Genomic DNA, 24,496 nt, shown 5'->3' on the forward strand with positions numbered 1-24,496 from the left:
GGGGGGCAAATGAATAACATATGTCCGTGAATAAGTGGCGCTGGAAATTCACAGAGAAAAAGGTGCATCTCCTCCCGACGGTTGGAAAAGTCCGATTATTATCCATGAAATAGCAAAGATGTCTGTTTCGTTTGGAAGTCACATGGCCACAAGTCATGATTGATAGCTAGACAAAACATTCAAACCGACGACGTTTCGCACTACGTCGACTTTTATTTTTCTTGAAAAAAAGAAACACTTGAGAGGGATTTTTTTGTGTCTTCCACTTTTTCCGCACCTTTTCTTTCTCCTTTGCTCCGCATGTGCCACCCACATCGCCAGGCCATAATACGGGATGTGGACTTCCCGGGAAAGGAAATGTGGTCTGTACTCGTCTTGGCTAATAAACTTTGACTTGGTTTATTTTCCCTGCATATTTTATGTGGTCTTGAAATGATGATGTCATCCCCCTTCTTTTGGGGTGGGTTCTTCCACACCAAAACTTCTTCTGACACAAAAAAAGGAGAACTTCTGCAGGACAGTCGCATGCAGTCCAGTCATGACAATCATACATTTCTTTAGTCTGAATGATAAATTTGACCAACGAGCCACATGCTGCTTCACCAGGTGGCACCACCGCTGACATACAAAGGCGAGACATGGAGAATCACAGACCTACAATGTTTTTACGATCGCCTGTCACGTTGCGTGCAATAATCTAGGTTATTGTAGTTTATGACAACTCGATAAATAACTCAAACAATAGTTTCAATTTTTTTTTTGTAGATATTGGTTTTTCAGAAATTTGCGTTGCTTTTCAACACACTTTTTTTTGGACCGAATATCTTGCGCAGGATATCCTGGATGTCGATAAGCGCTAGCCAGTTAGCTTAGCGAGAGTCTTATGGCATGTAAGTAATTATTTCTGCCATGAGCTGTAATCAGCAGCCTGTAATCATGCAACCCCTTTTTTTCCGCTATGCGCTCAAAATGCTTTTGAAATGAGCAACAACTCGATTGTGATGACTTGGAAAAAGTGATGAATGTGTCGCACACTTCCAAGGAGAACTTTTTGGATCTTAATAGGAAGGAAGAATGAGGAATCAAAATAATATGGGATTCTATTTGGAGCTAAGATCCACCATGAAAAAAAATGGTGTTCACTGTGAGGTTAAGTCAGATTGCTTTGACTTTTGAAGTAGCTTTCTCTACACACACACACACACACACACACACACACACACACACACACACACACACACACATATTTTAAGTGGATGTAATTTGACTGGATAATTTTTTCCCCGGCAGCTTCCCGATAAGGAATTGCGCTATCATCAATAGGAATGAAAGTCGACGGAGCGGGAATTTAGTGCTTTGGGGATGGAGTCCATCAGTGGAGCTTTTTTACAGAAGCCCTTCTCATAATTTCTCTATTGTGATTCCGGTGTAGGGACTCCCTGTCCTGAGTTCTCCCCGGGCCTGCGTGGGTTGTCTCTTCCGGTTTCCTCCCACATTCCCAAAACATGCGTGGCAGGCTGATTGAACACTCAGAAATTGTCCCTAGGTCTGAGTGTGAGCGCAAATGGTTGTTTGTCTCGGTGTGCCCTGCGATTGGCTGGTAACCAGTTCAGGGTGTCCCCTGCCCAGTGCCCGAAGCCGCCAGGGATAGGCTCCAGCACCCAAGACCCCAATGAGGACACAGTGGTCTGTAAAATGGATGCATGGATGGATTCCGGTGTGGACTTTGTTTTCCTCTGTGGCCACGTGGCTTTTCTCCGGGCATTCTGTTTTCCTCCCACATTCTAAAAAACATGCATTCCATGCTAACGGAGGACTGCAAATTGTACGACTGTGAACGTGAATGATTCTCCGTTTATGTGTTTCATGCAATTGACTGGCGAGTGGTTCAGGGTGTACCCCTCATACTACTTAGATTCATTAAGAAAGTGAATGATAAAAAATGAATGATGTGGATGAGAAATTTGTCGTTGGAATTTGACCACGAAACTACCAAGTTTCGCTTAGCCACATGAAATTTGGTCAAAACGTATCTCATCAATAGGCGCACAAAAAACAATTGATCCCTTTTCAGGGTCCGTCCAAGTAAAACACGTTGCACCAATTTTGTCGCCCTACTAAGATCTGAACCGTCGGTTTTGTTTTGGTCATTCGTTTTCCTTTTTCTCCAAACTCCTACGGAAGGGAGTGTGTTGATGGAGTCGGCAAACCCGAAGAACCCGAGTGAAATTGCAGCTTATCTTGCCCCCCTCGCCCCCTTCCCCTACAGATAAACCGTGTGTCTCGAGACCACCTGGAGTCTGCCATCGTGTCTCTCATCATTTCATTCTTATATTCGGCTTCCATCCTTTCGCTTCTTCTTCTTGTTGTTCTTCTACTTGACTCCTGATGAACTAATAAAACATTCAGAGCACTTGAAAATGCTTGACGCTCACTGTAACAGTCCCCGATGACCCTACTTTCCCCGGCACCCTACTTTTTATTTTTTTTAACTCCCATTGACGTGGATGAAACTCCCAAGATTCACTTGGCATGTCCAATCGGTTCTATTCGCCATTGAGGCAGCAGGTTTTCAATTGATTGCTTCTTTCAAAGTTCCAAACTTGTTTACCCCCCCCAAAGACCCCATACCCCAGTATCTACATTCATATCTCTCAGGCTCGGAGATGAAATCAGTTTTAGCTGCAACAATGCAGACGGATTATTTCCCAAACATTCCGGAATCGTTTTAATTTCAAACGTGAGATCAGTCGGAAAGATATGGCGACACAATATCTCAAAAACATGTGACTCAACATACTGTATACACCACTTCCAAATATTCCGGCCACGTCTCCCCAACTTCAAAAGAACAACCTTTTCGGGCTTTACAGCATATTGAAGCCAAAATACGGATTGAAAACAAGATGATACATTGTGATTGTTTTCCAAAACAAAGTGCTTTGTTTCACTGAAGTCATGTAAAATAATCTTTAGAACGCACTTTTCCCAACAGTATTCCGATAAAGCAAGAGAAAAGTATCTCTTAACATTAGAGACGTTACACTGCAGTGGCCCACGAGTGGAATACAAACCATCCCAGTTAAATGTCAAGTTCCTGGTCCTGAATGTCGGAGGCCGGGGTGGTTGCAGGTGGGTGCGGTAGTATGTTCACCGCAATAATATACAATACAAAGAGTAACCTCCAAGTGGTGATTACCTGGAGGAATAATGGGCTCAAATTTCACGGATCTCTCAGGGAGCCGGTTATAATTCATCAGTGGGGGCATTCCACTATCATCCCGGTGGGATCAGTCAAGTAGCATCACGGTTGAGAGTAAGATAATAGCCACGAAAGCTAATTATGTATGACTTTAAAATGGTGGCGGTGGGCATTACTGTTACGCTCTGGCCCTGTAGGTGGTGGTATTTTATTGTCAACTTAGTAGGCAGTTCAGTCTGATATAGGTCGCGTCCGGAAGTTGCCACCGGACCTCCAGGAGTTGCTAACAGGGGGCTCGTGGAGTTGCTGATTGACTACTAAATTATGCTAGCGGACCACCGGGAGTTGCTAGCGGATCTAAAAGACATTTTAGTGGACCATTGCAAGTTGTGTTTGGATATTTTTTTTTTATTCTGGATGTACAAGGGGCCCTTCAGGACACAGATGAAGTCACGTTTTATAAAAGCTTACAGTTGATAACGTACCTGCAAGAGTTACTCGCACAATATTGGAGGTGCTCTCAGACTATGCCGGTTGCTTGTGGACCCATAGAAGTTGCTAGTAGGACTCGGTGACGGACGATGAGGATTACTAGCAAACTATCAAAAATTGCAAGCGGAAGATCGAGAGTTTCGAGAGGACGACTAAAAATCGCGAGCAGGCTAACAGGAGTTGCTAGCGGACCTAAAAAACTCGCAAGCAGACAACAAGCAATTGTTGCAATTATGGATATATAGAATAGTTAGTAGCAAACCAACCGCCGGTGGCCCGCCAAGAGTTGCTAGCAGACTCTTCGAGTCGCTAGCGACAACAAGCATTTGATTGTGTAATAGTTAGCAGACAATTGGAGTTGCGAACCAACCACTGGTGACCTGCCAAGAGCTCCTAGCAGACTCTTCGAGTTGCTAGTGACAACAAGAAATTGATTATGGAATAGTTTGTTGCAAACAAACCACCAGTGGGCCACCAAGTGCTGCAAGCAGACTCTTCCGAGTCGCTAGCGACAACAAGCAGTTGATTGTGGAATAATTAGCAAACAATTAGAGTTGCGAACCAACCACCTTTGGCCCGCCAAGAACTGCTATCAGACTGTTTGAGTCGCTAGTAACAACAAGCAGTTGATTATGGAATAGTTAGTTGCAAACAAACCACAAGTGGACTGCCAAGAACTGCTAGCAGACTCTTCGAGTATATACCGACGACAAGCAGTTGATTTATGGAATAATTAGCAGATAATTAGAGTTGCGAACCAACCACCGGTGGCCTGCCAAGAGCTGCTAGCAGATCATTTGAGTCACTGCGTGATCAAAGTCTCCTCCCTGTGCCCTTTGCCTCCTGGGTGCTGTACTGCTCGGGCAGAGCCGCCCAAGACATGATGTTCAAGGTTCAGGCCGAAGAGGAGCCAGACCTGCGAGTGCTCAATTACGCTCCAGGTCCTCTGGACACAGACATGCAGACGTTGCATGGCCACAATGGAAACAGGGGAAGCGTGCTTGAAGAAAGACTTCTCCGAGATCTTTGACCAAGCCCCTGCTTCTCACGTGCGAGGCCTCATGCGCCAAGATGGTGAAGTTCCTCCTGGAAGACAAATACAAATCGGGAGATCACATTGACTTCTACGACGTTTAGAACCGGTAGCCGAGCACCCGTTCGTTCCTTCGTTTTGGGTGTTTGACTTTTCACATGTCTTAAAAGATGCGTTTTATTTGGTATTATCTATTAGTTATCTATTAGCTAGCTAACTTGATCTATTTGAGTTATTCCCGGTTGAGTGAACGCTGGCGCATGTGGCTGCCGCTGCTCATCCACAGAAAAACTGATCCTGAAAAGTTGCTAGCTGGTCCTCTAGTTTCTACTCCACTCTTGTATGATCAGTATGATCAGATTGGACCCGATTTTGATTTGTGCCACTTTCTCGTTTATTTTATAATCGGCACTTAAGGCTTTAATCTTGTTTTTATCCCCGGTGAGACGTTCTTTAAGACGGTGAGTGTTTATTTTCTATCCAAGCTTCGCTAGTCTCTGAATATCACCACGCGTCTGCTGCATTTGCCTTATTTTTTTTTATTTTTTTTTTAGTTTTCCTGTGAAACTGCCATGAAATAGACAAGTGGTCTCTGTCCAGAAAAGGTGGAAGCACGACTGCGGGAAAATGATGGAAAGTGTCAAGTGTGAAATGATTTTATTTTATTTGATTTTATTTCCTGTTATGGTACTCGTCATCAACGTTGATGTTCTTGCTGACATTTTAAGCCATCGTAAAATGCCAGGGCGTTTCAGGGAGCGCCGCTTACATTACTTCATTTCAATTGTTTTCTTAATAACTAAATCAAAAAGGTATAGATTTTTTTTACCACCCCGCCCCCTCGCACAACCCCCCTCCAACCCGTTTTTTTATACATGCAGCTCTTGCAGTCCGAGCCGACAAATCATTTAAGAGCCACGATAGCAAGTAAACAATTTGTCATCAGGACGTTGGGTATTCTGAGTGCACGGAGCAGCTTGGTGAAGCAGCATCTGGCTCGACATCGTCCATTCTATGAAACGTCCTATACAGCTGATAGAGATTAGACAGAATAAGAAGTTATCATATTTAAAAGTTTCTTGCTGTTATATGCTTGGTCAACATGCGTGGCTCGAATACACAATTGAAGCACAGACAACCTGGGGTCAATCAGGTCAACAGACACAGCATATTAAACTGTCAGCTTCATCTAGGAAATCTGGTCTTGCACAGAATTTAGGACTTGGGATACTCCTTTATCACCGAAGTTATTTACGACTTGAACATCCTGCACAGGAAGAGCTCATTAGCCAGGTTACAAATTTATCAGCTCATGGAAAAGACAATGTTTTATTGCTTACAGCTGTTGGGGCTCAGAACGTTCCAGGGGCGTGGTATTCTAATCAAGAAAACTATGTTTTACTAATGTATCACTTAAATTTGCATATACTCTGAATAAATAGCTTGGCAGAGGGCTGCAGAATTTAGACATCTGTCATGAATGGCTGTGTCTCCTGCCGGCAGTAAAAGACAATCTTTCTGGGTACGAACTTTTGTCCACAGTGTCCAAATGAACATCTCCGACAACAGCATGAAATATAGTGATGGCCACAACTGTTTGTGTTTTGTTGCCGTCCCTCGCCTGTTGGTTTAGGTCACCAACTACACTAACTAACAAAGCTACTTTTTTCCACGTTTCTTTTTTTTCTTTTCTTTTTTTTTTTTTTACTGGTTCAGCCCTTGCGAGGTCGGCACGCTACTTAATGACAATCCAGCTCAGCCGGCGTCTTTTGCCACACGTGAATAGTTTCTAATTGGATTGGATTGGATTGGATATGCCTTTATTAGTCCCACAGTGGAGAAATTTACATTTCACAGCAGCAAAGTGATGAAAGGAATGAAAGTAGAAAAACGAAATACATGAGCTGCTGGAAAGGCAGCCACTCTCGCGGCGCCGTCTTGAAGTCAAAAGAACAAAAAAAAACTAAATAACAAATAATATGACAGCATAGAGACAATATGACAAAACAAAGACACAGAGAGACATTCATTCTTCAGGACTTGCTGTACCCTCTTTGTGATGACATGAAGCAGTTATAGATGAAAGAGGAGAGGATCAAAGCGTCTTTCCACCAGTGGATCAGGGACATCAGAATCAGAATCAGAATCATCTTTATTGCCAAGTATGTAGAACACACAAGGAATTTGTTTCCGGTAGAACACGCTGCACTAAATCATGTGCATGTCAACTACAAGCTAAATGTTGAAAGCAAACACGCAGCTGTAGCATCCATTGACGAAAAGAGATTGTCTCACATCTCCTGTTCCACATAAATCTGCTTCAATTCCAAGCCGCAACAGTTCCACATACGCATCGGCGCTCTGCGCTGACGCTCCTTTCTTCTTATTGCGAATGATAATAATGAAGCCTGGTTTCTTCTCGATTGTTCCTTGAGTCAAACTGAGGGCAAAGGCAAAAAAAAAATATTTGAGAAAATGTAGTTCTGCCGCTGCTAATTGGCCATATAGTCTTTAAACGCCGCCACGCAGCGCTTTGTTCTTTTGACACTTGATTTTCATCGTCTCTTTCCCGCCGGGTTGTTCGCAAATTCCGTCTAAAAAGTCGAGTGCATAAGCTTTAATTAGCGAGGCAACGAGGTGAGATGCCACTTGTCACACTCCAAATGGCGAGGTCCTCCGGAGGATGCGGCAAAGCAATTTTTTTGTCACTGTTAGCAGATGAAAAACTGAACGGGGATCTTTTTGTGCTTCCTGGTCTGTATGTGTGTGGGACGTGTGTGTGGTATGTCATGCTGTGGGCTGTTTGGAATAAACAGATGCCACCGCCATGTTTGTCTTTCACCTTGCAAATGGCAAGAATATGTGTCAAGCTCACACTGCTAGAATGGCGCAAGGGAAGTAGTAACACCCTTGTGTGTGTGTGTGTGTGCGTGTGTCTGTGTGTCTTGTGTTTAGGAGGGGGTGTGTTTAATTCCTGACTTTTTGGCCTTGATGGGGACCTCAATGACTTTTTCCCATTTGTGATAAACGGACCCAAGTACATTTTGCGAAGTCGCTAAATCCAATCAGTGAAGCGAGACAACAGAATCATTCCAAGTCTGCTCCAGTCAGAGAACCGCTACAATGAAATCAACTGAGTTTAGGATGAATCCACAAACGTGAGTCAATGAATCGGGCAAACTAATCCAAACAGTTTGTACAAGGTTTGAATCGTATGTTTTCAAAGAGGCCGTTAGCCATCCCTCCATCTGTTTCCTGAACATGCAAACCCCACACAAATGAGGTCGAAGCTGAATTGAACCCGTTACCTGTGCACTGTAAGGTTCAGGGTGTCCCTAGATAGCTTGGATGGGCTCCCTGCGACCCCAATGAGGATAAAGCGGGTCGCAAAATGGATCCCTATAAACTTTTGTTTTTGCGACCAGTCTTCGATTCAGTCCAATCCACTCACCGAAGCCTGTCAATCGTCTTTCCATTGAATGATCAAAGTCTACTCAATTTGCATCAATAAACCAGGACAATGGAATCAGGTCGAGGTCAGTGACCCCGTCCATCCAGTCAACCTATGCGACCAGTCCCAATTGCCAAAGAGTCAATTGCTCATCCGAGTCGGCGGCATTTCCAGTAACTTCACTAATTGGAGTCGGTGAAGTAGTAAGGCCAAATTATCAGTCCCTGCTTCCATTTTTCCTTAGTGTTATATTAAATACTTGAATCTAGTGTTCAATAAAGCGGCGCTCCCTCGCTGAGCCCAAGAATGAACAGCCCCCTCCCTTGCGGTGGCTCTCAAGGTCAAATGGGTCGCAGGCGGCTCTTGGAAAGATGGCAATCGAGCTTGCGGAAAAGGCGCTTATATAAAAAAAATACCCAGTTTTTGAAAAATCTGTTGAAGGTGTCTCGCCTGAGAGAAGAAGCTTAAAATGAAGATGGAATATCATAGCCGTGGGAGACCCCAATCTGCTTTAGTCATTCCATGACCCACATTTGCACACCGGGATTGGTTTTATTTTTAGCTTAAAAAAAGCTATGCGTGTGTTTGAGCAAAAAGTTGAGGTGTACTCGTCAATCCAAAAAAATTTTGATTTCCGCTCTAGGAAACATTTATGTCAGTTTTTTTGGCGTTCTTTGGAACGGATTAGTGCGTTAACATGGAAATTGCGTTTATATTTGTTTTTATTCTAGTCATCTATTAGCTAGCTAGCTAACTTGATCTATTCCCGGTCGAACGGGGTCACCGTTACTGGCTACCTAGCTAGCTATCTATTAGCTGTCTAACTAGCTAGCTACCTAGCTAGCTATTAGTTATCTATTAGCTAGCTAACTTGATCTATTTGAGTTATAGCATGCTTGCATGCTAGGTCCGAGTGAAACAAAATTAGCATCAAAATAAAGGCTGCGTTTTAGAAAGAATTGGACAGCATCTTTCTCTCCACTGGCTTTACTGGTAAAAACTGTAATTTCATCTGTGCTGTATGTCATGCATATTAGGATATTTGACAATAAAGCTGACTTTGACTTATACCCGGTTGAGTGAACACTCAACTATGTGAACGCTGGCACATGTGGCTGCCGCTGCTCACCCACAGAAAAACTGATCCTGTGATTGTAAAGTGACCGTGAGAGTTTTGAAAGGCGCGATAAATGAAATGTATGATTATGATGATTATGATCATTATTATTATTATTATTATTATTATTATTTATACTTACAAACATTTCTCCTTTTTTCATAAGTGGTTCATTTTGGTTGCTATTTTGGCTTTGCATGCATACCGACAAGGCAGGAAAGCATTTTTTTTGGGAGCGCCGCTAAGGTTTTCAGGAGCTTTTGTATGCGTAATCAGCAGCCGGCTAATGTTGATGACCAAAGAGAACCGGGGAGATAAACATCTGGCTCCTTTTAACTGTTTGTTCATGCTGGCGTTTTATTATCAAGGCCTATTATAGTGACGAGACTGATTTGCTGTTATATCCCGCCGTTGCTGATTATGAACGGGTACTTAGCAAAATTAGCATCAAAATAAAGGCTGCGTTTTAGAAAGAATTGGACGCCATCTTTCTCTCCACTGGCTTTACTGGTAAAAACTCATAGAAATCAGTGCACACTCATGTAATCACAAAAAAAGGAATAAATGCGTCATTTGCAGTATTTTAGCCCAAAAGTAATTGCTGTAACTTTTCTGTGTGACCAAAAAAAAGTACACTTGTCTGTATCTGAAGAAAAAATGTTTTCAAGATGCCGTTTCAATTTAAAAGAGAATAAAACATGACACGGATGCTTCTTTAAATCTTAAAATATAGCTCGGCAAACAAACCGAAGACACACACGGAGGGAGAGACCTAAAATACACAGCAAATAAATAAATGAATAAACAAAAACAACCCACACAAAGGCAGCATTGTGTTGCTTGACGTGCAGCAAAAAGACGACTTCCTTGGGAGCTTCATGGAGTCCCGGGTGAGACTGTCAAGACGCAAATACAAACGGCCAAAACCGAGACGCTGCCTTGTTACGTCGGCGCTACGTACACGCGAGTAACAACGAATTTGTCAGCAGGCAGCAACGCTCTCTCCCGAGGAAGAGCACAATCAGCTCAGAAATCTTTCCGGCGCATCAGAGGAGCCTCGTTTTGGAGCTTGCTAAACTTTCTTTGAGGGAGAAGGTTACCAGAAAGTACCCTAGCCGAGCGTAGCCTAGCCTAGCTAAGACCAAAGAAGCCGATCTATAATGTATGTGTGTTTATCATAAAACGGACACAAGAGGGCTATCGGTTGCCCTCCCGTGGCTGTTTTACGATACGGAGGTGAAGGCGCACATGCCTGAGAGACACCTATTATGATGCAATTTCTGAAAGTAGACTGGATGGAATAGAAATGGAAAGGGATCATGATACCTTCGCCGTTCATTTCACGCAATTTTTGAGAGAAACCACATTGGGATACAGTATGTAGGTCTTTAAATTTGTCAGGTTTTTTTGGGGGGCGGGGGACATTTTTTTAATCAAGGTTAGGAGTGGTATCGGTACTTGATATCTGTGACCACGTTGGTTTGAAAAAAAATATACAGAGATACCTCGGTTTACGGACCCCTTGTTGTACAAACTTTTCGGTTTAATTTATGAAAATTTTACCTTGGCATACGAACTATTTTTCGGGATACATACGGAGCTGCCACAATGAGTGATGTGTTGTTCGCGAACGAGCCCGTTCTCCTAAAAGAAAATGGCAGCCGGCTTGTTGTGGTCCTCTATTCCCCGCCCATAGTCATCGGTTAAAGCCACGTGATTGGTCAAAAACGCAGCATTGAGGTGGGGGGTGGTTCACAGACAGAGAGTGAAGCCATTCTTCAAAAAATAAAATGGCTGCCGACATTTTTTTGTCCTCTATTCCACGCCCCCAATCTTCGGTTAAAGCCATGTGATTGGTCAAGAACGCAGGAGTGAGGGGAGGTGGTTTAAACATTAAAGAGACAGGCAGTCGACAGAGAGAGAGTGAGAAAATGGATTTTAACTTTGATAGTTCAAAGGCAGAGTGTAGACTACAAGGTTAAAATATCCCGTCAATCAGGCTCCACTAACAACCCGCACAAGCCATCTGTACACTTGATGCAAAAAGCTATCAACCCAGCTAAACAGAACACAATTGATGAGGAACTAGATACAGTTATCACAGAGAAAGCACCTACAAGGGATCATTCCTCAAGATGGTGAAAGAAGAAGGCTACATTCCTCATCAAGTGTTTAATGCTGATGAAACCGGCCACTCCATTCCATCAAACCATCAACGACCATCACAAAGGTAAATAAAACGACTTTATTATACTGTACAGTTTATTTCTTTAATTATAATACCATAGCACTTTTATTATACATAAAATAAGGTATATTTTGTGTAGTTTTAAGGCTTAGACAATTAGAAAGTAGAAAATTGTGTTTTATGGGGACCTGGGAACGGATTATTCTCATTTTAATGGTTTCCTATGGGAAATAAAGTTTTGGGATACACACTTTTCGCCTTACACACTCTGTCTGGGAACCAATTAAGTTCATCAGCTAAGGTTTCACTGTAAATATGTATGTGTGTGTATATATATATATATATATATATATATATATATATATATATATATATATATATATATATATATATATATATATATATATATGTATATATATATATATATATATATATATATATATATATATATATATATATATATATATATATATATACACACACACACACACAGTAAAGTCTCGTTATATCAATATCGGTTATATCGATAGTACTGCTTATTATGATACTACAGTAAAGTCTCGTTATATCGATATCGGATATATCGATAGTCCCGGTTATATCGATATTATTTCTATGCACGCACGGAGAAAATTAAATGCAAACAGGGTCGGATATATCGACAGTCCCGGTTATATCGATATTTTTTCGGACTCCCTTGAATATCGATATAACGAGACTTTACTGTATTTCTATGAACGCAAGGAAAAAATTTACATGCCGCAGGATTGGATATATCGATAGTCCGGTTATATCGATATTTTTTCCGACTCCCGAGAATATCGATATAACGAGACTTTACTGTGTATATATATATTTGCTTGCGAAGTTTCTTGGATAAGAAGCAAAACATCCGACACCTTCAAAGAAGTACAGATGACGGCTGAAGAAACCTTTTCATCTACTAATTTGTGCTTGGTTTTGACTTGAGTGGAGATGGTCAGCAAGCACTGAAGAAATTAACAAACGAAAAAAAAAAAAAAGAAGAAACTTGCCATTTCCCCCGCGTTTGTGTACGTGGCGTCGTCCTTTCAGAGTTCGGTGAATCAGCATTTCCCAAAACTGTCAAGGAGGATCAACCCTCTTGAAGGCTGTTGCAGGTATGAAGTGAGGATTTCTACACACAATTGACGTTTTTCATCCCTTTTCTGAGCTCAGCGCGGAAGCAGGCGGCACATCGTGATTAAAAAAATACCAAAAACAATTTCGTCCTGTGACGGCGGCACAACACGTGTTCTGCTTTGTGGATTTGTGTACTGCTTGTTTTATATCTATTTTTTCTCTCCATACTGAGGTATCATAGCAAACAGAATGTCATTTTCTTTCCGTCGTTTGCTCTTATGCCGACAGATTTTGTCTGTTTTTTTTTTTTCAAGGAAAAAAACAGCGACATACCTCTGTCGTTGTGTGTTTTGATTTTTTCTTCAGGATGTGCCCGATGTGAGAACTCAAAGTCTGTTGTCATGTGTTGTGCCTCTGCGGAAATTCTGCGGGTGTCGTCGGCGGTGACAAGCGCGTGAGTCTTTTGTGTCTCCACAAAGCAGTCGTGCGAGGCCGGCGAGCGGCGGAGCACGTCGCGTTTGTCAAGTCTTGCCTTTTGCGCTATTGTTCTTTACCAGGATGCAGCCGAACGTATCCGATGGGCTCCCTTTTGTGTGTGTGTGGGGGGGGGCAACAGAATCTCATCAAATCAATAATTTGGGAAGGGGGTGGCATGAAGAGGAACACCATGATCCCCTTTTACACAAATAAATTGAATTTATTGTGACTTTTCTCAGCAGGGTGATGAAAAAGGAAACGAGATTTATTTCCCGGTGCTGTCAAAAGCTCAGCTGTGCAAATACGAGTGAAAGACGCCAAAAGTCAAATTATTTTGACGGATCGGACGTAGATGAGCGGAATAAAATGAATCCGAGATCTCAAAATATCAAGTGTAAGTCCAAAAAAAAACCCCAAAACCTGAAATTGATTCACGTGACTTTTGTTTTGCTTCTTGCAAATTGATTCAGGCTCATTACACGACACCATAAATCCTTCCAAACATTTTAATTGTGGCTTTTATGCTAATTTTTGTCTCATTACTTTTATTCACAGCCTCCATTAGAGTTGTTTCCTGTGATTACTTTCACCGCCCACCCACCTCCGCCCCACTCCATCCTCATGCAGCCCTTTCTGCTCTCAATTTGCCCCCCCCGCCCCCTTCCAACAAAAAATTATTTAGTGCTTTAAAGGGCCAGCTTTCATCTGGGCAGGATTAAGGAGCTTTTAGGACAATTTAGAAGGGGAGAGTTGAAAAGTTGAAGCATCAAAGTATCAAAAACAAAAGACAGACTGTCCGCGATAATGCTCATTTGGCGACCGCACGTTTTAATCTTTGGGCAGGATGTGATTTCTGTCATTTCTGGACATTGCTTTATTTATTTATTTAGTTGTTTTTTTAGGCGGGTGAAATTACATGAAAGGCAACCATGCTCACTAAAAACAAACAGGATAAATTGCTCCCTTTTTGAACGTGATGTCTATATTATATGTCAGAAAAATTAACTCATTCACTTCCATTCACAAATGTATTCGAGAATTAAAAATATGACGTAGGGCGCCATTGCTGAATTTGTTCAATTTTGTTTTTTTTCTTGCTTGGGTGCCGATAAAGCGCTGGCCATGACCTCTGGCAATGTTTTTTCCCTTTCACAAGGAGGCCAACATTTCACTTTTTTCCATGTTAACGATTTGTTATAGTTTCAGCTGTTGTTAAAGCGCTCTATAAAATATGTATGGATTGCATTGTATTTTGGACAGCCACCCTCATTTGCAGCTCAAATAAGTCCAGATTCATATCATTTAGGAATTAACTTTTTTTTGGATAAAAGTAAAGAGTCTGAGGTTTCTTAGGCTGCATTCAATATTTATGTCGTCCAAAAATTAAATATTTTGTGGGTCCTAGAATTAGAGTGACAATGACAATAACCCTGGCACTGGAGTGGACACACTTTTGCACATTGTCTGGCAGTGAATGAGTTAATTGCATATCAGACTTAATAAACAAATAAATAAACAAACAGTCGGCCCGGTCGAGTGCTAAGCATGTCAGCTTCACAGTTCAGAAGTCATAAATAAATAAATGCATAAAAATACATAAATAAATAATGGAAATATTTGTTGACCAGAATAATGTTAATTCGAGTCAAAACTTATTCATTGAATCCTCAAAATTGTCTTTGATGTCGATTGGAGTTATATTTTTTGCATCTAAAAAAACATCTATTTGTCCAAATTGTCCTCTGAAAATAGGAGTGCTATCTCCTGTTTTAAATTGGTCATGGGGATTATTTTGCCACAAATAAAAGGCCAATTTTCCGTTAATGAATGAGATTCTTTTTTTGTTTGTTTGCAATCTCGTTGCCGCTAAATGTTTTGGCACCCCTCCCAAAAAAATATAGTTACAGCAGTTTTTTTCCACCTGAGTATAAATTGAGTTTTTGTTTTTAGCGTGATGATGAATGAGTGATTTCTCACCGGGGTTTGTTCTTTGTTTTCTTCTCACTTTTGTCCAAATATGGCACACCTGCAGACAATGTTGAATATCCTCATTTTCCAGCAATAAATCTAAAAAACACAACATTTGTTGCTTTCAAAAACACATTTTTTGTTTGACTTCAAACTGTGCCACTCAGCGATACGATAATAATGAGTGTGTGTGATAAAACAACATACCATTTGTTAGCTTAATGCTCACATAAACTGAGAAACACCATAGTCACATGAGCTAACAGCTAGCACCTACGAGGCGGTTTTGTTAACCTTGAAGCGATGGTTAGCCGAACACCAACGGTGAGCAACACATATAGACAAATCATCTCACACTCTTCTCATATTGTCTTTATCCACTGCATAGTATCTGTGTCTAAAAAATCAATGCCGTACTGAGAAGCTGGGAGAGGAGCTTAAAGGACAACCGACACCATTTTTTTGTTTCCTAACTGACATCAGAAAAATGTTTTATAGCATATAAAATACCCAAAACATGCAGGCTGATATTTTTAGTCAAATGCAAAACACCAATAAAAATGAGTTAAAGTGTCCCAAAACTACTTCAAAATGACCCCGGAGATTACGAGTTTCAGAAGGCCCCGCCCCCTTGTTGGTGACATCACGCCAGGACGTCTTCGCCTTGCTCTAGAATCAAAACAATGGCTTCAGATTTGGAGAAGATGTTACTCATCCAGTTATGAATATGATTCAAAGAGTTCTGAAGAGGAAAGCATAAATGTTTGCAATCGATTAAAGAAGTCCTTCTGTATCAATTCGAGCCGTCAAGACTCCAATGTAGCGTGCCAGAAAATGCACAAGATGGCGCCCAAGTTCTGTAGCAAATGGCTTGATTTGTCTGCTAGGAATTTGTGTCAACTAGTATCAAATAGTAGTCTTGGTGCAACACACAACGATTCACCATTGCCTTATTTATGTTTTCCTTCTAATTTCGCCATCAACACGGATCAGCACGATGTTTTCAGACCAAAAAAAGTACCCAAAATGTGTCGCTTTCTCGGTCAGGGGCGTTCCAGACGTGACGTGAGGGTCAGGCATCGTCATCAACTCGAAAACAAGACTTCCTGAATATTCAGCGTGAATCTTAAAACGTAAATTATAGCTATATGCGGGGGAATCTTTGTAAAATACGCTCAGTAGAAGTCATTTCAAGTGATTTTACAAATTATGGACACAACTTGTCCGGAGGCGTCGGTTGTCCTTTCAGTGGCTCTTGGCCAGTCTGGTCGTTTGTTGCGTCTTCTAAACATTTTTGCTGACGTCCTCATTAGGCAGTTAGGATTGCACTTCTCGTTTATATCACGGTTATGAAATTGGTCGACGTAATGACAGGTTGTCATCCAGTTCTGAAACTGATCGGACATGCCACATCCTCCACGTGGTTAAAATTGGTCTGGCAAAATAGGTCATGCCGAGCGCCGATAGAACGGTGCAATTTGCCCTGTTTCAAAATGCAAAGAAATATGCAGATGAGAAGAACCATCATTGGAAATCACGGGAGGCAATAACACTGCTCACGCTCTTTCTTCTTTAATCAAAATAAAATGTAGAATTTCCAAGAAATGGGGATAAGTGATGTCATACAGCGTTTGGGAGCAACAATCACACAGCGTGCGTTCCCAATGGCTACAAATGGCAAAATCCAATTTCGATATGTCTGTCTGTCGATCAGAGGCCACATTTTTCAATCAGTGAATCGACAACGTCTGGGATACCTTCTGGCAAACACAGCTAGCGGCGTTGATAGGAGGATTTCTTTTTCTTAAGATTACACAAAAGGTAAGATCAAATATTTTTTGGGGGGATTAAGAGATTTTTTTCTTTGGATGTGTGTATTTTTCCAAGGCCAACATGAATGATAAGTGATAAGGTTCAAGCTAGCCTCTAGCGCTAACCATATCTTGTAAGCTCGGCCTGTATTCCTACAACCGAAAATCAAGGACACCTGTAACAAACCCCTTTCCTTTTACAATCCTGCGGTATCAAACTACAAGTTGAGGAGTTGGGAGCTAGCAGCTAACAAACAACGCGGCAAATTGCTGAATCCCTGTCTTGTTGTTTGCCCCATTTTTTTTCTCCTGCCGAGTCATCCTAGCATCAGTTAGCCAAAGGTTATCTTTCTGCCTCATTCCACTGAGCCTCTAGTGATGTCTGACAAATGGAAAGCAGTAGAGAAGGCCCCAAAGATGCCTCAAACGTTTTCCCTGCTTGCGAGAAAATCAATCTTGTCAAAAAAAAAAAAAAAAAAAAAGACGGGATTGTTTGGCCGAATTAACAGCCGCACTACTGGGTGAACATTGACACCGTAGTTATTACACGTGTGGCAGTATCGAACGTGCGACCTCCCATCCGGCCTGCCGGACCACACTGTCACTTACTGTGCTCAAATAACAGTATGTGTCGTTCCGGGGGAAAGAGCTTCGACGGGAGATGTCGCCGTGTTGTTCTCTTCGCCCTACCTTCGTTTCTTTTTCTCCTGAAACAGGTAGCTTGTTACGGTATCCAATTTTGCTTTTCTTTTTCTTTTCTTCACGGTTGAAAATCTTAGCTAGGTAGGTCTGTGTAAGCTCTCAGTCGTACAGGAGTGGTCCATCGATGAGAAGGTTTCTTCAGCCGTCATCTGTACAAAAGTGAAGGTTTCGGACGTTTCGCCTCCTATCCAAGAGGCTTCGTCAGCGAACTAAAGTCTGACTGGTCGTATCGGCCCCATATATATAACCCTAATGTCCAGACCTGGTGGCGCCGGACACAGCTATGATAGGTCCCTACTCTCAGGTTGGGGGGGGCGCGAGACCCCCCCCCTGTGGCCCCACTGATTAGCTAGGTAGCTAAGTAGCTAGGTAGGTAGCTAGATAGAGAGATAGCTAGATAGAGAGCTAACTAGATAGCTAGATAGAGAGCGAACTAGATAGAGAGATAGATAGATGTAAAAAAGTAATAAATATATAATTCATTAAATTAAAATAAATAATATTAATTAATGGAAATGTCGGTCATTTGAGTCTTACCACTCAAGTCAATGAACTCTCAGATCACTAACAAGCTTCCCATCTTATCATCAAATTCTTAAATCAAAAATAACTAATAAATATTGGGAATTATAGTTACAAGTCTTACAGACCAACTCGCTGTTCGATCAAAACAAAGAAAATAATAAATTTGCATTGCTGTTAGCATAGAAAGTCAATTTGGTAACCCACAAGTGGCTAATTAGCAAGCTTCCAGTTCCCTTAATTTAAGGTTTTCTGAATTTGAACGTAACCTTTTCCGATCCTGTGAAGTCTTCCTTCAAGGCAAAGAAATAACATCTTTTATCTTCCTGTCAGACTCCCTTTTCATGATATCAAATTTTGGCATTGAATTATTACACTAACCTGCTGCATACCTTCATTGGAGGGAAGAAAAGACAACGTTACTTCTAACGAAACCCGTTCAAACGTCATCCCGTCCTACGCTGTCACTTCCACTTTTCTGCACTGTCACAGTCCCTTTTTCAACATTCCGACATCATTACATCTGTCTTATTATCCTTGCTCGAGCAAATCAGCCACCGTAAAACTTCAAGTTCATCTGACACGTTTCCATTGCAACTTTGGTCGAGCGGATTCATATTTTAATCATGTCTCGGTGCCCAACCCTCCTCCCAAATGTCGGAGCTGAGATGTCAGCTTCACCGTTCGAGGAGCTGGCAGATGTCAACTTGCGAGCGACTGGTTGCTGCCAAATAAACCGCATGCTTAAGGCATCCGCTCAAGACCAAACAATCCCTGGCGATGCTCCCCTCAGTGACTTGTCTCCAGCCACATCCACCATCCACGTCTCTCTGCAGACATGCCAAGGACTCTCAGAATTCCACGGACACTTGCCCGTGACCTTCAGCAGACACCTGACAGGAGGTCCCTGGAAACCTCATTTGTGTGTGCTCCCAGGAAACAACCCACAAAGTAGCAGGAAGATAGAATGAGAGGGTATTAAAACCTTGAAGGAAGATGTCAAGTGATTTCCCATAGTAGGTAGCAAGCCAGGCCGTTGTCTGGTTAGCAAGGGACTTTAAACAACAACATGAATTGGTCTCCCGTAATTAAAAAATGAGTTAATTAATATGAAAACTGATGTGCCTTTAATCTGGAAGGTAGATGAGAGCCAATTCACAGGGTAGGTTTGCTAATCTATCAAGATAGCTATTAGCGAGAGAGAGAGAGAGAGAGAGAGAGAGAGAGAGAGAGAGAGAGAGAGAGAGAGAGAGAGAGAGAGAGAGAGATGGATTGATATCCAGATAGATAGATAGCTAGATAGCTATCCAGATGGATAGCTAGCTAGATAGATAAAAAGAGAGAGAGAGACCGACAGGCAGACAGACCGACAGACAGACAGACAGACAAATATTAGCTAAATTAATGTCTAATGGGAAGACACAAATATGTGTACTTTCACTACAAAGAAATAAATGGTACAGTAGTTAGCTTGTTCGTTAGCCATTCACTGGTTAGCAGAGCAACCTTTCTTTGAGGACTAACAACTGGAATGAAGAATGTGTATTGCCTTTTTTCCTAGATAGATGTGAGTCAAAAAATTAGATACCAGGATTTGTGTGATTTTGCTTTTGAACTATGACTGGATTAGCATTTTTGAGTACTTCTAACTCATGTGTTTAGAAAGTTGTAGGATCCGTAATCTTTGGTGTCAGACTTTGTACAGGAATGAACATGTTCTTTTTTACGGAAAAAATAAACATATTTTCAGTATTAATTCACTAAGTCCAAGTTGATGCGCATTTATAATTTAAGGATATATTAACTCCACGCAAGGCATTTGCCATTTCTCTGCATTGAACTGCTGAACAGTTGGACGTTTCACCAGTCGAGTGCATTTTTAGTTACATCTTGAAATGTGACTTGAAAGCCCAGTGTTGCGAAGTTTTTGTGACTAATGTACGTAGTAGGCAGCAAGACGGTAAAGTCAAACCACCACGAGTGACTTCATCCACCATTCGTCAAATCCGTGGAGAAATGTGACTAGACTGGTCCCTCGCGTTAATGACAGTCATGGCTGACAAATTCACATCGTGCTCCCCCTCGGCATCTGCGGCTTCTTCCTTTTAGGGCAGCAAATTTGTCACGGTTGATTGCTTTGGTAGTGCCATTTAGCAGCTATCTCTAGCCTCCCTGCCCCTTTTACACACAAATCCATTTCCAGACCCTTTACCGACACATCATCGAAAATTGCGAGGGTTTCCCAGGAGAGGCTTCGAGAGGAAGGGTCTCGTTTGACTTTTTTTTCCCCTCTTCCGGCAAGATTCATGATGTTTTTGTACTGTGTGTTACTCACTGTGCACCCATCACAGTGGGAGGTGTGATATGTGAGAGAGAGTGAGAAAATGCTTCAGCAAACCTTGTAATCCTAAATCCTTTTGGAAGAGAAAAATAGTCTCTCAAAGGCGACAGCCGCTGTCTGCTTAATAAAATAAATAAATAAATAAATAGGAAGATATGGTACAGGGAGAAAAAAAATCACGTTGGCACGTCTAAGAAAGTGTGACGCTTGCTAAGAGGAAAAAAAAACAAAGGTGGGAATGGGCTTTGGATGTCGAGAGACGGAAGCGTCGTGATCGCGACAGCCGTTGATTGTTTTCGCCGTTGAAAATCATGACAAGAGCTGACACAGAAATGTCATCACGCATTTGAAACCGCTGACAATCTATAAGCGACACTGTGACGATTTCAGTACCACGGGAAAAGCCTTGGGAGACAAATATATCCAAATGGTCTAACTCAGACCTAATTGCGTGTTCCAGATCATGCGAAGACACGATGCGAACTGTGACGGCAACTGTTCTAGTCTTGAAGCGACTCAGGGACGGAGCCGTAGCTTATTCAGAGGCCAGCGACCAAACGGAGTGCCATATCGTGACGGCCAAGTAACAACAAGAAAATAATATCAAGAGGTTTTGTAGAGAGTGCCGGTTAGCTTAGTTGAACAGGCTACAATAGTAGTATAATGTTAGCCTTCGGTGAATGACCTCACAATAGCACCGTGAAACGCTGCGATTTGCCTTGTGGCTCAGTCTTTCAAACTGTACAATCTCAAAAAGACGGTGCAGTTTACCGCTAACGGAAAAAAGAAAATGGTGGCACAAAGTAGTCTGCTATTTTTCTGTATGCAAGAGGCTATAGCTAGCCCTGTTAGCTCACCATCGGTAATAACTTGACCTTAGCAACAAAATGTTAGCATTTAGCGATGTGTGTTAACGAATGAGCATTATTTTATTGAACTCATTACATCATTGAAATATTTTACGGCTACGGCATCTTGAACTGTGAAACGTTGCACTTTGCCTTGTGACTCAGTCTATCAAACTGTACAGTCTCGAAAAGACGGCGTAGCTTTCGGAAAAATAAAATGGTGGCAACAAAGTAACCTGTTATTTTTCTGAATGCAAGATGCTATACCTAGCCCTGTTAGCTCACCATGGGTAATAACTTGATGTTAGCTACAAAATGTTAGCCTTTAGCACTATGTGCTAACGAATGAGCATTATTTTATTTTGACCCTGGAAGAGAAAAAGCTCTGGCTGGTTTCTGGATGTGGAAGATTTGCTTTGACGGTTCTGGCTGATAGAAAACGCTCTCCCACCCTTTTTAATGTATTTTCTTACACATCACAGTGCTTGCAACCTCGTCCTTATCAATGAGATGCAGCTTCAGTAAACAGTGTGTATAATTCCGTGGCAATCCGCGTCGGGGCTGCGACGGCGATAAGCGGATGTTTGTGGCTAACTTTGTAGGATTCACTTTCGCCGGAAGACGGCTAACTCGATACGTCTCAGTGAGTGGCTTTCCAAACGCGTTTGGAAGCGCATAAATTAACCGCTCACTTATCCTCGCGTCTCTCATTTGCATACGCCGTTGTAAATACTGCCTGACTGCCATTAGCTTTCGCGTTTCAGGGGCCAGGTGGAGACGCTAATGCACCATTAAAAACGTAAGCGATCTCGCCCGCGCCGATTTTCATTCTGATTGAAAAGCTGGTGAGACTCTTTTAGGATGCACTGCCACCCCACCCCCACCTCTCATCACCACCACCAGACATTTCTGTTCAAAATGATTGACGACGCAAAGCATCCAAGCTACTATTTGCCGGGCTGACGGATTGAGGCCCAGCGAAACGCTCGACAGCTTGTTTGTGTTTGTGTTTTGCTCATTTTTCTTCATGAACGCCCGCCACTCCGTATTTTTGTTTTGAAAACACACAATTCATTTCAAACTTTTTCCATATACAGTGATACCTTGGCTTACGAACATAATTGGTTCCCAGACAGGGTGTGAAAGGCGAAGTGTGTATCCCAAAAATTAATTTCCCATAGGAAACCATTAAAATGAGAATAATCCGTTCCCAAGTCCCCATAAAGCATACATACAAAACATAATTTTCTACTTTCTAATTTTCTAAGCCTTAAAACTACACAAAATATACCTTATTTTATGTATAATAAATGTGATATGGTATTATAATTAAAGAAATAAACTGTACTGTACAATAAAGTTGTTTTATTTACCTTTATGATGGTCGTTGATGGCTTGATGGAATGGAGTGGCCGGTTTCATCAGCATTCAACACTTGATGAGGAACGTAGCCTTCTTCTTTCATCATCTTGAGGAATGATCCCTTGGAGGTGCTTTCTCTGTGATAACTGTATCTAGTTATCTAGTTCCTCATCAATTGTGTTCTGTTTAGCTGGGTTGATAGCTTTTTGCATCAAGTGTACAGATGGCTTGTGCGGGTTGTTAGTGGAGCCTGATTGATGGGATATTTTAACCTTGCAGTCTGCACTGCCTTTGAACTATCTAAGTTCAAACTCTCACTGTCGTCTGCCTGCTGTCTCTTTAATGTTTACCCCCCCCCCCCCTCACTGCTGCGTTCTTGACCAAACACGTGGCTTTAACCAAAGACTGGGGGCGGGGGATAGAGGACAAAAACAGCCGGCTGCCATTTTGTTGTCAGAAGAACGGGCTCATTCGCGAACGACACATCACTCATTCAGGCAGCTCCGTGTACGAAAAAAGTTTGTATGCCAAGGTAAAGTTCGTATGCCAAGGTAAATTTTTCATAAATGTAACGTTCGTAAACTGAAAAGTTCGGAAGCCAAGGGGTTCGTAAACCGAGGTATCACTGTAAATATCAGTCATTCTTTTGTTTCACCCTGTTAGGTTTCTTTCATCTTATCATATTTTACTCGTGGGTTTTGTTTGCTACTTTGGGCCTTTTTGTTCTGAACACTTTGTTGCTTGAGATTTAGTTCCTGCCGACTTTATTTAATGCAATTTGTCAAATACACACTGCTCCTCCCTCCTGCCTGCTTTTTTTGGGTCCACCACCACCACCATCTTGCAAATCGCGACAAATATGACTTCACATATAAGGCGCACCTGCGTATAAGGCGTAGGGTCATGTTTTGAAGAAAAGCACGGTTTTTAGGTGCACCTCGGACACCGGAAAGAACAGTGCACCACTCATTGGGGATGCGCCTTATACTACGGTGCGCCTTATACACCGGAAAATACGGTACTCGGGATGATGTTTCACTCAACTCTGCATGATTTAAATTTTAAGATTACAATATCAATTTATTTTGAAAAGGAAAGAAATTTAGGTTGAACTGTCTGTCAGATTCATTTCGACAGTTGTATCGCAAGGCACCACTGGGAGGTGTTGGCTACGTTTCCATTCATTCCCATTTGCATTATTGCCACTATTATTCATGCCCCATTATTCCTCCACATCCATTATGCATTATTTCATTTGAGCCGTTTTTGTGGTCGTGGGGCATCAAGCTCTATTGTGGGAGAAAGGAGGGGGGGGGCAGTCACCATTGTGTACGTGTGAGCAATGATTCCAAAATGAAACATTCAAGCTTACGAACGCGTCTCGGCAGTCCAGGAGCAGAAACAGGGCCTCGTCCGCGCCTGTCGTCCAAACCGCACCGTCGTGTAAATGAAGTCTGCGCTGAGGTCGCCCGCTATTTCGGGAGCAGACAGGCTGTCTCCGAAGGAAATGACAGACTAGCGCTTGGGAGACGGAGCGCTGTTTTTTTCCTTCTTTTCAGGCGTCTCCGTGGCGATCCATGTGTGGACGGGACCGGGGAGGTAGGGGGGGGGGGGGGGGTTTGCGGAGTTTACCAGGAGTTCAAATCTCAAAACAATGTCACCGACTCCCAACATAGAACTCAGGGGGGAGGGTGGGGGTCAACTAACAACAAGCATTTCTATGACCAATGTCACAAAAAATGCAAAATTCATGCTCCTAAAATCTTACATTTTTTACATTACATTTTTCACCACATATAGAAAATATCCATAATACAAACACAAGCCAATACATAAAACCAAAAATAATAATAACCCTTTGCTGTAATTAGTTCTATCCAT

At 42.1% G+C, this 24,496-nt stretch overlaps 1 long non-coding RNA gene across 1 annotated transcript; it reads right to left on the reverse strand.

The window, feature by feature from the left end:
• Window positions 1-2,721: 2,721 nt before the first annotated feature.
• LOC148892550 (uncharacterized) lies at window positions 2,722-24,166 on the reverse strand. Its single transcript, XR_016116233.1, has 3 exons — window positions 23,988-24,166; window positions 15,039-15,128; window positions 2,722-4,780 (listed from the first exon to the last, which is right to left on the reverse strand). It is a non-coding gene; the product is annotated as an uncharacterized LOC148892550 (long non-coding RNA).
• Between the last annotated feature and the right edge of the window lie 330 nt (window positions 24,167-24,496).

The sequence above is a fragment of the Hippocampus bargibanti genome, linkage group LG10 (assembly GCF_051943395.1).
Source record: "Hippocampus bargibanti isolate YZ-2025 linkage group LG10, ASM5194339v1, whole genome shotgun sequence".
Classification (NCBI taxonomy): Eukaryota; Metazoa; Chordata; class Actinopteri; order Syngnathiformes; family Syngnathidae; genus Hippocampus; species Hippocampus bargibanti.